We start from the raw sequence: 22606 nt of genomic DNA, 5'->3' as shown, positions 1-22606 counted from the left end.
CACTGGAATTGAATAGAGTACATCTGACTTTTTTTGCTGTGTATGTACCCTTTTGTATAATAACCCTACCATTGCTCCCCCCATCTTAAAGGATCCATCTTAAAGGATCAGCTTAAAAATGAGCAATGTGTACTGTATGCTTTTACAACTTGTTTGCAATATTCTTAGCCAACATCAAAAAGTTTCTTTAATACACCCTTCAGTTTCAGTTTGAGTACATTGACACACATTTTAATGGCAGTGCTGGCTGACACTTTAAACAAACTGTTAACAGGCTTTCAACAAGCTTCAAGCCTGCTAAAGCCTGTTTAAAGTGACAGCCAAAACTCTCATTACGATAACTGTCAACATCCCCAAATTGGAACTGGATGATACTATAAAGGCTTCAAAAAGCTTTTTAAAGCTAGTTGCAAGCTTTGCAAATGCTTTATAAAAACACACTGTTTTTCAGATTAGCATTGTTTCAACAAGACCTAAAAAAAAGAAAATTCTTTAGCAAAAATAAGTGGTGGGCAGCACAGTGGGTAAGTGGTTAACACTCCTACCTAGCAGCACTAGGGTTGTTGATTCAAATGTTAACCATGGCACTACCTGCCTGGAGTTTACATATTCTCCATGTGCCTGTGTGGGTTTCCTTCAGTTCTCTGGGTTCTTCCCACATTCCAAAGACATGCTGGTAGTTTAATTGGCACTAGTATGTGTATGAATGTGAGTTAGGGACCTTAGATTGTAAGTCGGTTCAAACGCAGACAATGACACTACCTGTCTGGAGTTTACATGTTCTCCATGTGCCTGTGTGGGTTTCCTACAGTATTCTGGTTCTTCTCACACTCCAAAGACATGCTGGTAGGTTAATTGGCCCTAGTATGTGAATGAATGTGAGTTAGGGACCTTAGATTGTAAGATATTGTTGAAACAGATTAGCATTGTTTCAACAAGACCTAACAACTTTTTGTTTTCTTTAACAAAAATAAGCAGTGGGCAGCACATTGGATAAGTGGTTAACACCCCTACCTAGCAACACTAGGGCTGTCGGTTCAAATGCCAACCATTGCACTACCTGCCTGGAGTTTACATGTTCTCCATGTGCCTGTGTGGGTTTCCTCCAGTACTCCAGTTCTTCCCACACTCCAAAGACATGCTGCTAGGTTAATTGGCCCTAGTATGTTTATATATAAAAAACAAGCTGTGCAAATGAACGTGAAAATATCCAGGTAAACCAATATAACCAAGTAAGTGAATGCTTATATTGTCGATATCCAGTAAACATTTAATATAAAAATTGGTTAAAATTACACTTACAGTGTGAAGATAAAAAATCGCATGTGAAAATTGTATAGCAGGCCGGCTAACATAGCCCGTTCACTCCGGGACTCTCTTGTGTAGTGATGATGGGAGAAGCAGCGTGCTGACGTCATCACTACACAAGAGAGTCCTGGAGTGAATGGGCTGTGTTAGCCGGTGTGCTATACAATTTTCACATGCGATTTTTTATCTTCACACTGTAAGTGTAATTTTAACCAATTTTTATATTAAATGTTTACTGGATTACGCTATGTTGGCCTTTCTTTCCTTCCTCACCTGGCTATGATCATACATGACTGCTTGTGAGTGGTTGGGGAACGACTTATTGCCGAAGAAACAACATCCAGTCGCATAGACCCTTAGGCCGGGTTATAGGCCATACATCAACAGAAGATCTCTAGTTAGGATCTTCATCTTCAGTAAGAGGCAGTTATATAGAAGGTGGAGGATTTCTTTCCTGTTACATCACTTTTCCTTGGTTTGCTCTGGTTTGAAGTCACCAACTTACCTATAGGAGGACTGTACATCTTTAGCCTTTTTTGATCATCATCTGATGTGTTTTTTTGAAAAACAGAACATTCTTTTGTTCATTTTGTATTTGGACACATTAGAATTTACTGCAAATAGGGATACCTGTTTTGTGTTATGATATCAGGAATATGGACAGTATATGAATTCACTTACTTGGTTATATTGTTTTTCTTTTATATTTTCACGTTCATTTGCGCAGCTTGTCTTTTATATATGTCTATTTTTTGTGTGTGTCTCACATTTTTAGTTGCAACATTATTGTTGATTGTTCACATTTATTGTAAACAGACAGCGCAGTATCACCCCCTTTTTTATACCTAGTATGTGTATGAATGTGAGCTAGGGACCTTAGATTGTAAGTTCCTTGCAGCAGGGACTGAGGTCAATATACAATATATATGTAAAGCGCTGCATAAATTGACAGCGCTATAAGTATCTGTAATAATCTAAAAACACTATTGCTCCCTTGCACAGTCATGGATGTAGTAAACTGCGAAAAAAATCTTCCCTTTGCAAGTTAAGAGCATACGCACCGCATACTAGCACATTATGAAAGACTTAGCCTAAAATGAAGCTCTCCAGAGGTGTGCTCTCGATGCTGACAGGGCTTCCATTATGACCTGGTTACCTACCTGGTCTCTTGTGCACTCCAACCTTTTAAATGGCCTGAGCGGTGAAGATATATGCGTGTGGTAGTCACGGCTGTGACACAACTCTCTCAATGGATGGCATGCCGTCCTTTGAGAGAGCAGCACACATTCGCCTGCTGCTAAAGTAAATACTGTATCTCTTAACTGTGCACATTTAGGAGATATTTACTGTAGCTACAGGTAAGCCTTATTATAGGCTTACCTGTAGGTATAAATAAACACTTTACTGTGACTTTACTGTGTATAATGATTACTTGTATACACTGCATGTCCATGTTGTAGAAACAGTTGCAACAGAAATCATTTATGACATAAGTCAACAAAATTTACCATCGACAAAAAAAACATAGTTCCAAACGCGAGCACCAATGATGCACAACTCGCTAAAGGCTTCACAAGTGCCAGATGCCAACATAATCTCTTGCTGGTCGCATTGTTTCCTAACAACCAGTTTGGTTGTCTGGATGAACTCATAATGAACATTACAGCAGAGCATTCTGGGAGTTTAAACATAAGGTTTTGGATTGACATGTTGCCTTCATGAGATGTGAAAGAAACATAATGCATCTTTACTTTGATAAGTACCAACAGATACAGGGTGACACATCACACAATGTGAAATTTAACTTTTTTTTTCAAAATACACAAACTTAATTTTAAGAACCAATAAGTATTGTTTTGACAAAGCTGGTGAAATAAATGAATGAATGAGTATCCTTATATCATTGCTCTAGGTCTAGGGCAGCAAGTAGCTACACGGCAAAACTCTATAGCCCTGTACACATGGGTGAGAATCCCATCGTAAAAAAAAACATAGTTTTTCTCGACGAGATTCTTGTCTAGCTTTCCTTGCATACACACTGTCAAACCAAAATCTCGTTGTTCTAAACTGTGGTGACGTAAAACACATACAAAGGCAGTATAAAGGGGAAGTTCGATTCCACTGGCGCCACCCTTTGCGCGCTTTTCAGCCTTGTGCTTTTCAGTCCATTACAGCGTGACAAATGTGCTATCTCCATTATGAACGCTAGTTTTACCAGAAGGAGCGCTCCTGTCTCATACTTGATTCTGAGCATGCACGGTATTTTAAGCATACACACGACCGGTTTTCTCATCGTTTTCCGATGAGAATCACAACGAGAATGAATGGTTTTCTCGGCAAAAAGCTCTGCCAGCAGTTTTTTTGCAGAGAAAACCGTGCGTGTGTACGAGGCTTATGAAGTAGCATTATGAGGCATTTACGCCTGTGTGTAATTACTCTTAGGCCTCGTACACACGACCGAGGAACTCGTCGGAAAAGACACATCATTTTCCTCGACGAGTTCCTTGTTAGGCTTGTCGAGGAACTCGACAAGCTTCCTTTGCGTACACACGGTCAAGACCAAATTTCGGCGTTCTCAAACGCGGTGACGTACAACACATACAACGGCAGGGGAAGTTCGATTCCACTGGCACAACCCTTGGGGCTGCTTTTGCTAATCTCATGTTACTGCGTGTTAAGTAAAAGTTGGGTAAGAGACAATTTGCACTTTTGAGACTGTTACAGCGTGAAGAATGTGCTATCTTCATTACAAATGCTACTTTTACTGAAGGTGCGCTCCCGTCTACATACATTATTTGGAGAATGCGCGGGTTTCTTAGCATACACACAAAAGTGTTTCTCGTCGAAAACCAGCCCGACGAGGAACACGACGAGGAAATTGAGACTCCCGTCGAGGAAAAAGAGAACTTGTTCTCCTTTTTCCTCGTCGAGTTCCTCGACAGTTTCCTCGATGAAAAACATACACACGACCGGTTTCCTCGGCACAAAAGCTCTGCCACCAAGTTTCTTGATGGATTCTGTCGAGGAAAACGGTCGTGTGTACGAGGCCTTAGAAAAGCCTAGGCTAATCTTGACAAGTAATGTGTAGGAGAAATTAAATTTAAATTAGATTATCGCATTTGCATTTTTACATTGCCAAATTTGAAATTCAGAATACATGTGTGGAATAGTCTGTTTATTTATCCTAATATAGTAACACAAGGAACAGTCTTTCTTTTTTTTTTAAATACCAGAGTTACCAAAGTCTTTGTTCTCTAGGAAAAAAAATGACTCTCTGAGTTGTGTGTGAGAACTCAGCAGAGGCAGCAACGTTTGAATGGGCACTTGGCATGGAAACTTGATGTGTTCCCCTCTACGCTAGGAGACTGTATTAGAACAGTGAATCTGCTTCAAAGAGATGCTGTGACATGATCGCCCTTTGCAAGTACCCAGTCCTCCTCTATTCACCCAACCAACAGCTCCGCTGCTTTGTACTGTATTCAGATGGGTCCTCTGCTCTTGTAAATGAAAAGGGACAACCTCATTGATACCTTGTTAGATAGTATGTGGAAAATACAAAACAGACACCCATCCCTAATTTCCCTGCAGCTATTTGAAATGAATCCAATTAATAAGCTGCATTTCTGCATAGGAGTGAAGAAACGGTTTCTCATTAATTTCTGCCTTGGAGCTTGGGTTCATAGTCAAAAGCACATATATACATAAAAGAAAGTAATGAAGTGCTTATTTGATTTAAGTACAGTGCACACATAAAGAGCATTTCCGCTCTGCAATATTTGAATCGCCACAGTAATATGGTGTAATGTAAGGGATGTCTACTCTCTAACATTCCCTCTAGCAATGCAACATTTCTAATCCCAATTAGTATTTCGGGAGAAGTGTTTTCTCCCCTCTCAGCATAGTAAATCGACATTATGTGTACATGAATGGAAAACAATCAGCCTCATTATTCAGGCTTGGTAAAGATAGCTGAAACAACCTTTTCCATCATGCTGTCACAAAAGGTGAGAAGGAAATTAAACCCAGCGAAAAAAAATGTGTCTAGAAGACTCTTTAAAGTCTTATTAAATAAGGCAGGGATGCATAGTAATCTAGTTATTAATAAAGTCAGTTTAGCATCATTTGTCCATGACTTGCCAGCACATTACTTATTTTAAGTGGAAATTCAGTTCCTCCACCGCTTTCTATTTTTATGTCGTACATCCAGCTTAAAAAGTTCTACAGAAAGTTTTACAGCAGTTTTGGAACCCTAAAGCCAACATGGACCATACAAACAGCAATGGCAATATATAAAGTGCAGTAACCCATCACAACCGGTCAGTTTTCAGTTTGCTACAGGCAAGTCAGTGATATATGTATCCTGATAACTTTTCTTGGTAAATATATTTTGACGGTGCCTTTGCAAAGCATCTTTGTAGCTGTGGATGTTAAGAAGACCAAAGGGAGTACAGATCTCTCTTCAAAGTGAGAGAACATCCAACGCGTGCCCATTCTTTATGTGGCAGAACTAATCTGTTACTTTTGCTAATTATTTTTTGTAAATGACAAAGAAGTTCACCGTGCAGTTTATTTTATACCACTATGGGTAAAGTATTCCACTGGGAAATATTGAAAAGTTTGTCATCATTGTACTAATGGAGTATAGTAAGCATAAATATTCATGACATCAGCTAATAAATCAGCCTGTACGTGGCAAGCATTACATTTTACATTAGGCAATTAGGCGATTAGGCCCAGAGGCGATTTAGTTCGCATGTGCCGCGCTATACAAGTTCTTCATTCATTCATTAGACAACTAAAAGACAAACGACAGACATGTTATGGCTGTGATGTGACAAAAGTCTAGGTCCTTGGGGCTTTTTACCCTTAAGGGGTATTGTTAACCCGTTCCTTACCGGGCCATAATAATATGACGCCGGCAGGAACCCTCCCTTCGGGTGAACGTCATATGACGTCCTTTCTTCCCGGCCATCTAGGGGGCGCCTGCGCTCGCGGCACCGTGACCGGCATCGTGACCGGGTGCGCGTGACCGGCGCCCGCGATGTCCGCCGGGCACTCGCGATTGCCCGCGATCACGGCAGGAGTGTGGATCTGTGTGTGTAAACACACAGATCCACCTCCTGTCAGAAGTGAGGAGACCGATGTGTGTTCCCAGTACAGAGGAACACAGATCGGTCTCCTCCCCTTGTGAGTCCCCCTCCCCCTACAGTTTGAATCACTCAATAGGGAACATATTAACCCCTTCAGCGCCCCCAAGTGTTAACCCCTTCCCTACCAGTCACATTTACACAGTAACAGTGCAGTTTTATAGCACTAATCGCTGTATAAATGTGAATGGTCCCAAAAAACTTGTCAAAAGTGTGCGATATGCCCGCCGCAATGTCACGGTCACAATAAAAATCTCAGATCGCCGCCATTACTAGTAAACAAATAAAAATAAATAAAAATGCCATAAATCTATCCCCTATTTTGTAGACGCTATAACTTTTGCGCAAACCAATCAATATACGCTTATTGCAATTTTTTTACCAAAAATATGTAGAAGAATACGTATCGGACTAAACTGAGGAAAAAAAATTGATATTTATTAAATCAAAAAGTAAAAAATATTGTGTTTTTTTTTTCAAAATTGTCGCTCTTCTTTTGTTTAGAGCGCAAAAAATAAAAAAAACGCAGAGATGATCAAATACCACCAAAAGAAAGCTCTCTTTGTGGAGGAGAAAAAAACATAAAGATTTCATTTGGGTACAGTGTTGCACGACCGCGCAATTGTCATTCAAAGTCCAACAGCGCTGAAGACTAAAAATTGGTCTGGGCAGGAAGGGGGTGAAAATGCCCTGTATGGAAGCGGTTAAATATTGCACAGTTTCAATATTGCCAATGGTCATTTTAATCAGAGGCAACTGTTGACAGTTTGCTTGTGATTCAGCAGCATCTGCGTTATTGATTTATATACATATATATATATTTTTTTCTTTGCTAAGCTAGCTTACATTTTAAACAACCTATGGGTCACAGCATTAAAAATAAATACATTCCAGTATATGTATATATATATACACACACATATATAAGTATATATATATATACACACACATATATATATATATATAAAATATATATATATATATATATATATATATATATAAAAATATATGCATTTAAATTTAAAAGAAAAGAAGACAGAAAGCAGTCTTTTGATTTCAAATACGTACACATGTATATATATATATATATATATATATATATATATATATATATATATATATATATATATATATACACATGTTTATATATATATATATTTATTTTATTTTAATATATATATATATATATATATATATATATATATATATATATATATATATATTTATTTATATATATATATATATATATATATATATTTTTATATATATGTGTATATATATATATATATATATATATATATATATATATATATATATATATATATACTTATATATATATAAAATATATAAATGTGTGTTTTTAAAATCAAAAGACTGCTTTCTGTTTAGCATCATTGACATAAAAATGTTAACAGGGACCTACCTCTTTTTCTCTTTTTCTCCTTTGGTCCAGATTCTTTGATAAAGTGCTGTTCAGTCCACTTAGGATTCCAATGATATAAAACTTGTAATTCCTGTAAAGCAACTGTGCTGCCTTTCGCTCTCTTAAATTAGGAACACTAGAATTGTGTCACTTGTGAGGGCAAGCAACTTTCACTGAGAACTAAACAAGAGAATTTCAAAAAGACACACCAATCAGCATCTGTGCTTCAATCTGCTATTCTCCCTCCTCTTGCATCCCACCCCCTCCAAGCCGAATCACTGAGCATGCCCTCTGAGACTTATGTAAGAAGTCATTCACAAGTGAAAATCTCTGGATGCATTGACCGCGCTCCATTATGATAAAAAAAAAAAAAAAAAAAAAGAAGAAAAAATCAACTCAAAATTCTCATATTTAAATTATATATTGATCAAAGACCACGTTGTATGTACTCTCGTTGAGTCTTAAAAATGAAATTAAAGAGAAGCATTTAGAAATTCTCTTTGGTCGGTGTTGCTGCAGGTAGCTTGTTTCATTAGGCTGACAAACAACATGCATATAAGCTGTGATATAAGAGAGCCCTGTAACCTTTCTTTATATTTCCGAGATTAATTGGATGCTCTCTGTACCTAATTAGAAGCTCAAGCCTTTTAATGTCGCATATCCTTTTATGCAAATAAACAATGCATCTGGGCTGGTCTTTTAAATCATTATTAATTAGGAATTACAGTACTCCGGGAGAATGCTGTCGTTATTAGCATCCTCTAGTTACATTTTTTTTTGTGTTTGCTTTAGACTGCTGGCAGCCTAGTAATTGTAGAGAGATTATATTGTACATAAATGTACATCCCTGCCATCTGAGCAGCAAGTTTTATCTGAGAAACTTATTGGATCTTTAATTCTGATGAGTCACAAGGACACAGGGCCTGCCTGCGCTATTCTTTACTGAAATTGGAGCTCCAGGGAAAAGAAACACGTTGGTTTTGTTTGCGGTGCAGTATTTAATATGCCAGCAATTAATTATATTTCTTAATTAGTGGCTTCTTTTACACAAGAGGAAAAGATTTTCTTGCTCATCTTATGTCTATAAAAGTAATCTGATACATAGATGATTCTGCTGTTTGTTCTCGGGATTTTCATGCAAATTTCTGATCTTAAAATAAACTTATAAAGGATAAAAAGGATTATTTCATATTTTTTTTTTTACAAAATAGCGCATGTTGCCAATATAGAAAATTCAGGAACAAGCTTATGTTTACGGATTACAATATACAGGGTGGGCCATTTATATGGATACACCAAAAACAAAAGTTGGATTCAAAATGTCCGACTTCAAAATGGCCACCCATCTTGAAAAGTTTCCCCCCTTACATATACTAATGTGCCACAAACAGGAAGTTAATATCACCAACCATTCCCATTTTATTAAAGTGTATCCATATACCGTATTTATCGCAGTATAACGTGCTCCCGCGTATACCGCGCACCCCTAAAGTGGCCCCGAATCCTGTGGAAAAAAAGTTTTTTTTGTACTTACACTTTTGGTGTCTTGCGCGGCGTCCATCGGCGGCCTCGTCGGGTCCGGCGTCCATCTGCGGCTTCGGGTGTCCTCTTCGTTGGGTCTGTCTGCGGGCTTCGGGTGTCCTCTTCGCCGCGTCCGGCGTCCTTCTGCGGCGTCCTCCCCGCTCGTTTCCCGCGCCAAGTTTGAATACTGCGCCGACATATACAGAGCTCAGTACACTCGTGTATTGTCGGGCAGGTTCGGCAACTCTCACGCTCACGTCCTGTACGTCCAGGACGTAAGCGCGGAAGGAGCAGAGACTGGCCGACTATACCCGAGTGTACTGCGCTCGGTATATGTCGGCGCAGTATTCAAAACTCAGCGCGGGAAAGCGGGTATGGCGTATACCGCGCACCCACGATTTTGCCCTGATTTTCAGGGCAAAAAAGTGCGCGGTATACGCCGATAAATACGGTAAATGCCACACCTGGGTGGATCCATATAAATGGCCCACCCTGTAGTTTGTATACCAGCATGGGCACCCACCAGCAATTGTCCTTGTGGTAACCTGCACTCCTAAGCCGTGTACACACGATCGGTTTGTCCAATGAAAACAGACCGGTGGACTTTTTTCATCGGACAAACCGATCGTGTATGGGCCCCATCTGTCTTTTTTCCATCGGTGTTAAAAAATAGAACATGTTTTACATTTTTCCGATGAAAAAAAAAAAACAATAGTAAAAACTGATCGTCTGTGTGGAATTCCTTCGGAGAAAAATCCACGCATGCTCAGAATCAAGTCGACGCATGCTCGGAAGCATTGAACTTCATTTTTCTCAGCACGTGGTAGGGGTTTACGTCACCGCGTTTTGGCACGGTCGGATTTTTGACTGATGGTGTGTAGGAAAGACTAATGAAAGTCAGCTTCATCGGATATCCGACGAAAAAATCCATCGGATTAGATTCCATCAGATATCCGATCATGTGTACAGGGCTTTACAGGGTGTGAACTTTGCTGATTGGAGATGTCTAGCTCTGACTCAGCAGGGGACATGTTAAACCTCTGCAGAGAGACCACTGCTTCCATACAGAGAGCAAGGGTTATTTTCTACAACTTGCATGAAGAGATAGATGTTTTACTCATCCAGTTGTTTCCTTTGGTTTAACTTCTTGGAGCTTGCGCCTCCTGGCCCTTGATGAGGTTTAGGATTTTGGGAGGCGGGACGGGGGTTTATGATCATGTGACTGCCATGATGCGCTGCCTGAGCGGTCACATGATCAGAAAGCTCCCGACCGCAAGTAGTGATGGGAGATTTCCGTTAGCCGCTGGTAACTGTGCCTGGAGTGCATGCTCTCGGCACAGCTGTATTCACACTAATTCATGCAAATATGTGACTGCATGTCGCCAAGGCCCACCTACCAAGAGGTTGCATATTTGCGTGCGGGCGGTGTCGAGGGGTTAAAGAAAGTAGGCTTTAACCACTTCCATACAGGGTACTTATACACCTTCCTGCCCAGACCAATTTTTAGCTTTCAGCGCTGTTGCACTTTGAATGACAATTGCGCGGTCATGTTACACTGTACCCAAACTAAATTTTTATCATTTTGTTCCCACGAATAGAGCTTTCTTTTGGTGGTATTTGATCACCTCTGGGATTTTTATTTTCTGCAAAAAATAAATAAAAAATTACTGAAAATTTAGAGAAAAAAAAAACGTTTATTTTTTGTTTCAGTTACAAAATATTAGAAAAAAGTATGTTTTCTCCTTCACTGATGGGCACTGATGGTACTGCACTGATGGGCACTGATAAGGTGGCACTGGTGGGCACTGATGAGGTCGCACTGAAGAGCTGGCATTGATGGGCACTGATGATGGGCAGTAATATGCGGCACTGATAGGTGGCATGGATGGGCACTGATAGGCGACACGGATAGGCAGCATGGATGGGCATAGATAGGCGACATGGATGGGCACTGATAGGTGGCATGGATGGGCACTGATAGGCGGCATGGATGGGCACGGATTGGCGGCATGGATGGGCACTGATAGGCGGCATTGATGGGCACTGATAGGTGGCACGGATGGGCATAGATGGGCTCTGATAGGTGGAACTAATATGCTGTAGTGTGTTGTACTAATGGATGCCAATCAGTGCCAAACAATAATGCCTGCCAATCAGTGATGCCCATTGTGGGCACTGATTGTCATCCATTGTGGGCACTGACTGGCATCCATTATTTCTCATTGTCATTGTCATCCCTGGTGATCTAGGGTGGCATACCTGTGGTGGGCATCCCTGGTGGTCTAGTGGCATCCCTGGTGGACTAGTGTGGGCATCCTCGGGAGGGCTGTGCTGATAATCGATCAGCACAAACCCCCCTGTAAGAGGAGAAGCCGATCGGCTCTCCTCTACTCGCGTCTGACAGATGCGAGTGAGGAAAAGCTGCTTACCGGCTTTTCCTGTTTACATCGTGATCAGCCGTTATTGGACACGGCTGATCACGTGGTAAAGAGTCTCCGTCAGAGACTCTTTACCTAGATCAGTGTTGCGGGGTGTCAGACTGACACCCTGCAACAATGATCGCCGCGATGCGCGCCCCCGGGGGCGCGCAGCGGCTCAATATCCTGAGGACGTCATATGACGTCCAGTCAGGATATGGAAACCACTTTGCCGACATCATTTTGCTATATGGCGGGCGGCAAGTGGTTAAAAATCTATTATTTTGATGTACCTGGAATAAATTTAGCTAATTAAAACTAAAAGTTCTTTTGAGCTTAACAAAAGTTAATGCCTTTCTCTTTATCAATTGGAATTTTTTAAAATGTAAGAATATAAGACCAGCTCCACACTGAGATGGTTTACAGGCATTTTAGCGCTAGAAATAGCCCCTAAATAACTCCTGAAAAACGCCTCCCATTCATTTCAGTGTGACTTTTCACACTGGGGTAGTGCGCTTGCGGGACGATAGGAAAAGTCCTGCAAGCAGCATCTTTGGGGCGGTTTGGGAGCGCTGTATACAGCGCACCCAAAACGCCCTGCCCATTGAAATGAATGGGCAGCACTTCCAAAGCGACTGAAAAGCGGTTTGGAAGCGTCACAACACAAGCATGTTTATCCCCTTCTTCGGCTGCTAGCGGGCAAAAATTAAACAGCGCTAAAGTACCGCTAAAACGAGTGGCGCTTTAGTGTAAAGCAAAATAGTTTGTATACCAGCATGGACACCCACCAGCTATGTGGGCTGATATGCCTATCAGTAAGAGGGCAGCAAGCAAGTGGCCCCCTGCTATGCTACCAGCTCACATGCACTTTAGCAGGAGGGTCAATTTAAGAAGGGTCCCCAAAATAGCTACACACTTTTAAAAGTACTGATACCTGATCATACATATAACCTTTTGACAGGGATGTGTTTACACTAATGGAAAGTTGGACAATGCTCAGAGCAACAGGGTTTAGTGTAAAGAGCTCCAAGCTCCAAAATGCACAAGGTACATTAAAGTGATACTAAAGGCTCTTTTTTTAGTTAAAAATAATAAAAATGTTATACCCACCTGCTCTGTGCAGTCGTTTTGCACAGAGAAGCCCAGATCCTCCTCTTCTCTTGTCCCTCTTCTGCGCTTCTGGCTCCTCCCTCCTGTTGAGTGAGCAGCTTGCTCTGGGGGCCTTTCAAGCCGAGCCACGGATCCCTGTGTCCATTTAGACATGGAGCCTTGGCCTGGCTCCACCCGTTTCTCTCCTCATTGGCTGATTGACTGTCCCAGCCAATGAGGAGGGGAGTCCTGGGTAGCCGAGATACTCCTGCAACATCGCTGGATCTAGATGGGCTCAAGTAAGTATTAGGGGGGCTAGTGAGCTGCAGCACATATAAGGCTTTTTACCTTAATGCATAGAATGCACTAAGATTTAAAAAAAACTTCTACCTTTACAACCTTTTCCTTATTTTGTTTTTCATTCAGTCGAAATTGGAACATTTTGGCTAAGTTCATCAAGAGAATAGTAGAGGAAGGTGTGTTCAGGAAACACAAAACTGTCTCTACTCTTTCTTATTTGATGGTTTGCAGAGCTGAACAATAATCCTGCAAACAGCATGGTCCCTCTATTAAAACATTCTAGTATTAGTTGTTATTAAAAAAAGTCGCATGACGCAAGAGGAGGAGCTTGTCTAATACAGTATCATTATACATGAGGAGGTTTGCATTGGCCAGTACTATGCATTCACCGTGGATCCAGGCTGACTTCTTTGTAACCATAAAGCACTGCCTGACCTTTGAAATTAGGTTAGCTGGCTTCAAATGGTCAATAAGGAATTAGGCAGTTAGTCTATTCAAGAGATAATTTATTTCTCAGCACCTCGCTTTATCCTTAGAAAAAAAAATGTAAAACACTTTGCACCTAAAACACCAAACCCTCACCCAAGTACACCACAACCTCCTGCTGTATCCCCATATGCCCCGTTTTTCAAAAATACCATAGTAAGTATAGTCTTTTGCCATTGTTTGAATAAAGAAAAAAATGGCCAGCAGCAGGACAGTATGTAAATGTGACCAGATAGTAATGTAAAGGTATCATCACAGAGACAAAAAATGTACCACCAGCAGGGCATTTTTCTGAGCGTATTGAAGAAGGAAAAGGGCTTATGCCTCATACAAACAACCAGTTTTCCCATCGGATGGGAAAACCTCTGGTGTGTACACGGGGTAAGTGACCGAGCAGGTTATCGGTTTTCCCCCAGGATTGCTGATGGACTTTTTACCGCCGGGAATCCCGATCGTGTGTACGGGGCATTAGAGATAAGGCAGATGTTTTGCAATAGTAGTTTAATGTATGTCCAAACAGTCAAACTGTCCATGTACGTCCAAACTGTAATACAAATTACAGTGATGTATATCAGATTCACTTGGGAAAAACAATTTGATGTGCCTTTAAACCCAAAACTTGAGATTTCTCAGTCTGGAACCAAAGGTAAATGATCTAAATTTTAAGAGGTAATTACTGGGTGAGCCTGCCAGTTCATCAGTATTCTTTCGTGAAGCCACAAACTTCCATTTTCCTCCCCAGTTATTGTAACTGAGTATAAAAGAAAAACAAAAAAGAAAATATAACTACAATTTAAAACAAATAAAAATAAAACACATGAAAGCAATTCTCGCTTCAATTAATTAAACTAATGAATATTCATAATACACTGCTCAAAAAAATTAAAGGAACACTTTTGCATCAGAACTCCTGGGATATTGATCTGGTCAGTTAAGTAGCAGAGGGGGAGGGGTGTATACAGAGGGGGTTGTTAATCAGTTTCAGCTGCTTTGCTGTTAATTTAAATAAACAACAGGTGCACTAGATGGGCAACAATGAGACGACCTCCAAAACAGGAATGGTTTTTCAGGTGGAGGTGTCTGACATTTTTTTCCCTACTCATCTTTTCTGACTAGTTTTGCATTTGGCTAGGGTCAGTGTCACTAGTGTCACTACTGATAGCACACAGCGATACTTGGACCCTATAAAGGTTGCACAGGCAATCCAACTCCTCCAGGATGGCACATCAATAAGTGCCATTGCCAGAAGGTTTGCCGTATCTCCCAGCACAGTCTCAAGAGCATGGAGGAGATTCCAGGAGACAGACAGTTACTCTAGGAGAGCTAAACAGAGCCGTATAAGGTCCTTAACCCATCAGCAGGACCGGTATCTGCTCCTTTGTACAAGGAGGAAAACGATGAGCACTACCAGAGCCCTACAAAATGATCTCCAGCAGGCCACTGGTGTGAATGTCTCTGACCAAACAAATCAGAAACAGACTTCATGGGGGTGGCCCGAGGGCCCGACGTCCTCTAGTGTGCTCTGTGCTCACTGCCAGACACTGTGGAGCTTGATTGGCATTTTCCATTGAACACCAGAATTGGCAGGCCCGCCACTGGTGCCCCATGCTTTTCACATATGAGAGCAGGTTCACCGTGAGCATATGTGACAGACGTGAAAGGGTCTGGAGAGGCCACAGTAAATTTTATGCTGCCTGTAATATCGTTCAGCATGACTGGTTTGGTGGTGGGTCAGTGATGGTCTGGGGAGGCATATCCATGGAGGGACGCACAGACTTCTTCAGGCTACACAATGGCACCCTGACTGCCATTAGGTATCAGGATGAAATTCTTGGACCCATTGTCAGACCCTACGCTGGTGCAGTGGGTCCTGGGTTCCTCCTAGTGCACGACAATGCCCGGCCTCATGTGGAGAGAGCATGCAGCCAGTTCCTGGAGGATGAAGAAATTTATACCATTGAATGGCCCCCACGCTCACCTGACCTAAATCCAAAAGAACACCTCTGGGACATTATTTTTCGGTCCATCCGGTGCCGCCAGGTTGCACCTCAGTCTGTTCAGGAGCTCAGTGATGCTCTGGTCCAGATCTGGGAGGAAATACCCCAGGACACCATCCGTCATCTGATTAGGTGCATGCCCTGATGTTGTCAGGCATGCATACAAGCACATGGGGGGCATACAAACTACTGAGAACCATGTTGAGTTGTTGCAATGAAATTTCAGCAAAATGGACTAGCTTCTTGCATAATTTGTTCACTTTGATTTTCAGGGTGTCTTTGAATTCAGCCCCCTGTAGGTGGATAATTTTCATTTCCATCAAATGATGTGCCATCCTTTCATTCCTAACTCATTCCTAATTCCTAACACATTACCCAGTCCATATCTGTTTAGATATCCAGCATGAGATTTAGCCCATTGAGATCTGATATGTTTTCAAAGTGTTTTTGAGCAGTGTATATATAAAACATTCTTTAAAGTGGTTCTAAAGTTAAAATGTTTTTTTTTTTTCCTTGCATAACTTTTATCAGAATAAAACATGTCTCACTACCTGTTTTTTTTATTTTAAGACAAAAAAGTCTTTAAAATGTTTTCACCTGCCACACGTGACACTCCGGACATCATGTGGGGTGGCAACATGTTAGTGGTTGACATGAATGTGAGGACATTGAGTAGTTGGAGCAAGCCGAGCTGCGCTATTGAGTGCATTTGTTGCTTACACAACATGAAAGTAAAGGGCAGTTTTGGACCTTATACCAGAACTTATGAGGTCACTCATCTATTTCTATAAACCCTGCCACTGAGTCACCTTACTAGCCAGCTTTCAACTGTACACTTTCTACTTCCCCTCTAAGATGGCTGATGTATGGTTCCCTGAGTTGTAAGAGATAAAATAATAAAAAGGCTTTTTCTTGTCTCAATAGACTTGTTGTGATACATTGATGTGCATTTACATGCATTTACGTGTGTTGAATTAACACCTTTGTGCCTAAGAGTAAAAGAAAATGTTAATGCCTAAGCACAATTTTGCAACTTTGACATGTGTTAGGAAAACTGTACATATCATCACAACCACTTTGTGCATCTAGGTGGATTATAGCTTTTTTTTTCAGGACAAATTGGGCTTTCATTTTGTGGTAAGTGGTAATAGATATCTCCTTATTATTTTTTTTTATTATCAAAGGAAACTGTTCAAAAATAGTTTTATTTTTATTTTTTTAAAGTAGCTGTATATTTCTTGTTACTGCCATAACCTACCACCAAAGAACAACGCACAATTAATTCTCCTGCTCCCTGTGATTGTAGCGATACCACTTATTTGTATGTTATTTGTTGTTTGTACCCGTAGTGCAGCCCAGAAACAATAGCGCATATTTTTCTTTTGTATCCTACCTAAAGCACACTGGGCTAGATTCAGATAGGTTACGGGGATCTAAAGATCCGCTAACCTATCTGATTTACGATCCGCCGGCGCAAGTTTTTGAGGCAAGTGCTTTATTCAGAAAGCACTTGCCTCTAAAGTTGCGCCTGCGGATCGTAAATCCCCAGGCGGAATTCAAATTCCGCAGCTAGGGGGTGTGTAACATTTAAATCAGGCGCGTCCCCGCGCCGAACGAACTGCGCATGCGCCGTCCGCTAAATTTCCCAGCGTGCATTGCTCCAAATGACGCCGCTAGGATGTCATTGGTTTCGACGTGAACGTAAATTACGTCCCCCCGTATTCGCAAACGACTTACGCAAACGACATAAAAAAATCAAAATTCAACCCAAGAACGATGGCCATACTTAACGTAGAATACGCCGCATATAGCAGCAGTAACTATACGTCGGAAAAAGCCAAACGCAAACGACGTAAAAAAAATGCCCCGGGCTGTCGTTCGTTTCTAAATCGGCGGAAATCTTAATTTGCATATTCAATGCGTAAAAAAAAATGAAACGCCACCTAGCGGCCGGCCTGGAATTGCAGCCTAAGATCCGACGGTGTAAGTCACTTACACCTGTCGGATCTTAGGGAGATCTATGCGGAACCTTATTCTATGAATCAGGCGCATATATACGACAGACGGAACTCAGAGATACGACGGCGTATCAGGAGATACGACGGCGTATCTCTATCTGAATCTGGCCCAGAGACATCAATTGACACTTATACTAATTAAAAAAAAGTAAAAAAAAAAATTCTGTCCAAAATATACTGACCCTGACCTTAACCTTTGGCCCTCACTTGCACCAAACACTAACCCTGGCACTGACCTAGATCAATCCTTGATTGAGGTATTTTTTCTTATTTTGTTCTTTAATTCTTTATTTTTATTATTATAATTATTATGAATTTTTATTTTTTAAAACAAAGTTATTTGCTCCTCTCTCTGCAAGGAGAGAAAGAGATATAATATATCTTTCCTCTCAATTCACAGAGAGAGAGAACCACAGAGGCAGGCTTCAGAGTGACTGCTCACTGTAATAGCCAATCAGAGGCTATCACAGTGATCAGGTGAACCGGAACTGGGAGTTGTGGGTCCCTATCATTAGTCCGGGACCCAAGGCTCCCGGTGAGACCCCGGTCTCTGTGCTGGGAGTGCACTGTGCGGCGTGCTCCTAGCACAAAGACAGATACACAGATTATGCCCCACAGAAAAGTCCAGTGAGGCCACTTATCTGTGTACTGTCAGCACCAAGGGGTTGAAATGCATATATGTGGTATTGTGGTTGTGAATCGGACACAAAGCAAACAATTATCCTTGTGGTAAACTGCATTCTTACAGGGTGTGAACTTTGCTGATTGGAGATGTCTATCTCTGACTCAGCAGGGGGGCATGTTAAATCTCTGCAGAGAGACCACTGCTTCCATACAGAGAGCAAGGGTTCTTTTCTACAGCTTACAGGCAGAGATAGATGTTTTACTCATCCTGTTGTTGCTTTTGTTTAACCCCTTGGAGCTTGCGCCTCCTGGCCCTTGATGAGGTTTAGGATTTTGGGAGGCGGGACAGGGTTTATGATCATGTGACTGCCATGATTCGTTGTCTGAGCGGTCACATGATCATAAAGCTCCCTACCGCAAGTAGTGATGGGAGTTTTCCGTTAGCCACTGGTAACTGTGCCTGGAGTGCATGCTCTCAGCACAGCTGTATTCACACTAATTCATGCAAATATGTGACTGCATGTCGCCAAGGCCCACCTACCAAGAGGTCACATATTTGCGTGTGGCCGGCGTCGAGGGGTTAAAGAAAGTAGGCATTACACATCTTTTGTTTTGATGTACCTGGAATAAATTTAGCTAATTAAAACTAAAAGTTCTGTTGAGCTTAACAAAAGTTAATGCCTTTCTCTTTATCAATTGGAATTTTTGAAAATGTAAGAATATAAGGCCAGCTTCAGACCTCGTACACACGACCGAGGATCTCGACGGGCGAAACACATCATTTTGCTTGTCGAGTTCCTTGTTAGGCTGTCGAGGAACTCGACAAGCCAATTTTCTCCATTCCCATCAAGGAAAAAGAGAACATGCTCTCTTTTTGGCTCGTCGAGTTCCTCGACAGTTTCTTCGTCTAAAAATGTACACACGACACACAAGTTTCTTGCTGGTTTTTGCCGAGAAAGTCGGTCGTGTGTACGAGGCCTCACACTGAGATGGTTTTCAGACGTTTTAGCGCTAGAAATACAGTAGCCCCTAAATAACTCCTGAAAAACACCTCCCATTCATTTGAGTGTGACTTTTCACACTGGGGTAGTGCGCTTGCGGGACGATAGAAAAAGTGCTGCAAGCAGCATCTTTGGGCGGTTTTGGAGCGCTGTATACAGCGCTCCCAAAACGCCCTGCCTATTGAAATAAATAGGCAGCACTTCCAAAGCGACTGAAAAGCGATTTGGAAGCATCACAACACAAGCGTGTTTAACCCCTTCTTCGGCTGCTAGCGGGAGGGGGGGGTTAAAAGCACCCTACTAGTGGGCAAAAATGAAACAGCGCTAAAGTACCGCTAAAATGAGTGGCGCTTTAGCGGCTCAGTGTGAAGCTGGTCTTAAGCCCTGTACACACAGCCGGGATTCTCGTCAGGAAAAAAACGTTTTTCCTGACGAGATTCCTGGCAAGATTTTCTTGCCAGCCGAGTGTACACACGTACGATTCAAAAGAACCGCTGTTCTTTTGAATGGCACGAACGTGGTGACGTCATTGACAACGACGAACATGCGCTCGGCACCTTTAATGCCATCGCTGCCATCTTGCTTCACCCTACCTATGACTTGAAAGCTACTACGCATGCGTCGGAGTCATTTCGAGCAAGCGCGGGATTCCTAGGAGACAGGTAAGTATACACACGCTCAGGTTTCTCGGCAGGAAAACACTGCCGAGAATCACAACGAGAAAATAGAGAGCAGGTTCTCTATTTTTTTCGTTTAGATTCTGGGCAGTTTTCTCAATGAGAAACCTGAAAGCCTCGTACACACGCCCGGTGTACTCGGCAAGAAAGCTCTGCCAGCAGTTTTCTTGCTGTTTCTGGCCGAGAAAACCGTGCGTGTCTACGAGGCTTTTAGGCTGCATTCACACCTGAGCGTCGGTCGTTCGGTCGTTTTTTTGGGCGTTTTTTTCCGGCGTTTTGTCACGCGTATTCATGCTTATTTGCGCGTTTGCATACAGCATTGTCCGACGTTTTTGTACTTCGACGTTTTTTATTTTAGCCAATAGGAAAAATTATCATCATTATCATCACTTGTTGCTATGTTGGTAGATTTTTTTAATCTTCTGCATGGGCGACAAGTTCTATTGATTAAAGCGACGAAACGCCCGTAGCAAACGCCCGTTGTCGCGCAAGTCGCTTGAATCGAGCGTTTCCATTACTTTCTATGGGAAATGGAAACGCTCAAATACGCCCAAACCGCACGATACGCGCGACAAAAAAAGGTCCTGGACTTGTTTGAGCTTCGCGCGACAGGCGTTTGGGCGTTCGGCGTTCAGGTGTGAACAGTCACCATAGCAAATAATGTTAATTCATCCCTCTGGCGTTTGTGAGCGTAGCGCTTCAGGCGTAAAAACGCCTAGGTGTGAATGGGGCCTTAAGGGTTTTTTATGTTGAGTTCAATGTAGATGTTATTTTTTTTTACAATGTAACTATGTAACCATTAAACTTGTTATTAATTGTAGTGTTTGTTTTGCTGTGCCATGATTTTGTTACATCAGAAATCTATTTATGTTTCTTCTGCCAGACAATGAACTGCTAATAACACATTTCAAAGCAATACGTGATAAGTACATATGATTAGTTCTTCTTTAAACTCACAATAGTCCTATAGAATCATAATCTATGTTGGAAAAAAGAATAATGTTGCCCAAGGCCACATAACATAGAGGGATAGCAAAACGGGGACATTGTCAGAAGCTATTTTGTCTCAATGTAACTGTTGAATGCTGTGGCGTTGCTTGTCCCTGTAGCACTGAGGAGCCTACCTTAGTAAAAAAGCTGTGGTCTATATACATTGACAGGCAATGGTGGGCTACAATAACAAAAATACAAGACGCAGCAAATAACCCCAGAGTTTCCATATACTGTATATCTTGAATGTTCTTTTGGAAACATCAACACATTGTCTGTTCTTATAAATTCAACCGCACAGAAAATTCTGACAGTGTACTACTAGTAAAAGTTTATAAAATAGGACAACGCAATGTTTGGAATGTTAGTTTTCTAGGATATTGTACCTAATGTTTGGGGCACTTTTTTATTCCTAGAATTTTTGTTTAGACACATAACCTTCCCATGACTGTATAAAGCAGATCTGTTGTGGACAAGCAACATAGGTTATAGCCTAGGGTGGTAGGGTTGTCAGGCTGGATACTTGCCAGCTTGATGGCCTGTGGGCAATATTTAGTTTTGTTCCATGTCCATACTGATAATTGCCTGCCTGCTTTCTGTTAAGTATGTCAGAGCAAGTAGCATTGTGGCCTCCGGAGCTCAACCTCTCCCCTGTATGTCCAAGGCAATGATGTTATACTTTGCTGTAAGGCAGGGGTCTCAAACTTGTGGCCCTTCAGCTGTTGCAGAACTACAATTCCCATGAGGCATTGCAAGGCTGACAGTTACAAGCGTGACTCCCATGGGCAGAGGCATGATGGGACTTGTAGTTCCGCCACCAGTGGAGGGCCGCCAGTTCGAGACCCCTGCTGTAAGGGCACCACGGGAGAACTGAATGGCTTATGAACCAGAGAACTTTGGTGGAACTTGACAAATTGGCATTTGTGACCTATTGAAGATGATTTACTAAAACTGACGAACAGAATCTGGTGCAGCTGTGCATAATAACTAACCAGCTTCGTATTTCAGCTTGTTCAATTAAAGCGTTTGTTACCCCAACACTTAATATTCCTGATATGTCCCTGTTATACCATGTACTTGTATGAAAAGGTATCCTGATTGCTTTGTATTGCTTCCTTTCAGGGCTGTCTTAATGAGAGGGCACACCTGGGCACTGCCCAGGAGCCCCAGCTGCATGGGGGGCCCCTGCCCTTTCCACAAAGCAGCTGGTCCTTGAACCCAGGCTGCTCCTCTACATCCCAGATATCCCCCTAGCACTCTGACCCCTCTACATCCCAGATATCCCCCTTGCACCCTGACCCCTCTACACCCCAGATATCCCCCTAGCACTCTGACCCCTCTACACCCCAGATATCCCCCCCAGCACTCTGACCCCCCTACACCCCAGATATCTCCCAAGCACTCTGACCCCTCTACACCCCAGATATCTCCCCAGCACTCTGATCCCTCTACACCCCAGATATCCCCCCAGCACTCTGAACCCTCTACACCCCAGCTATCCCCCAGCGCTCTGATCCCTCTACACCCCAGATATCCCCCCAGCACTCTGACCCCTCTACACCCCAGATATCCCCCCAGCACTCTGACCCCTCTACACCCCAGATATCC

The 22606-nt window shown here is 42.0% G+C and overlaps 1 protein-coding gene across 2 annotated transcripts in view; it reads right to left on the bottom strand.

Annotated features, from left to right (window-relative positions):
- Nucleotides 1-22606, bottom strand: part of CDH20 (cadherin 20) — a 496072-nt gene that overhangs the window by 131665 nt on the left and 341801 nt on the right. The window contains exon 1 of one of the 2 annotated variants that reach the window (XM_040353581.1): nucleotides 7879-8091. The exons of the other annotated variant lie outside the window; for it this stretch is intronic. The gene's annotated coding sequence lies outside the window, so the exon portion shown is untranslated. Of the gene's footprint in view, nucleotides 1-7878; nucleotides 8092-22606 lie in introns of those variants that run through there. 2 annotated transcript variants of the gene reach the window in all.

This window comes from Rana temporaria, chromosome 5 (assembly GCF_905171775.1).
Source record: "Rana temporaria chromosome 5, aRanTem1.1, whole genome shotgun sequence".
NCBI lineage: Eukaryota > Metazoa > Chordata > Amphibia > Anura > Ranidae > Rana > Rana temporaria.
Note: the sequence above shows the minus strand (reverse complement) of the source record. Positions and strands in the feature narration are given on the sequence as shown.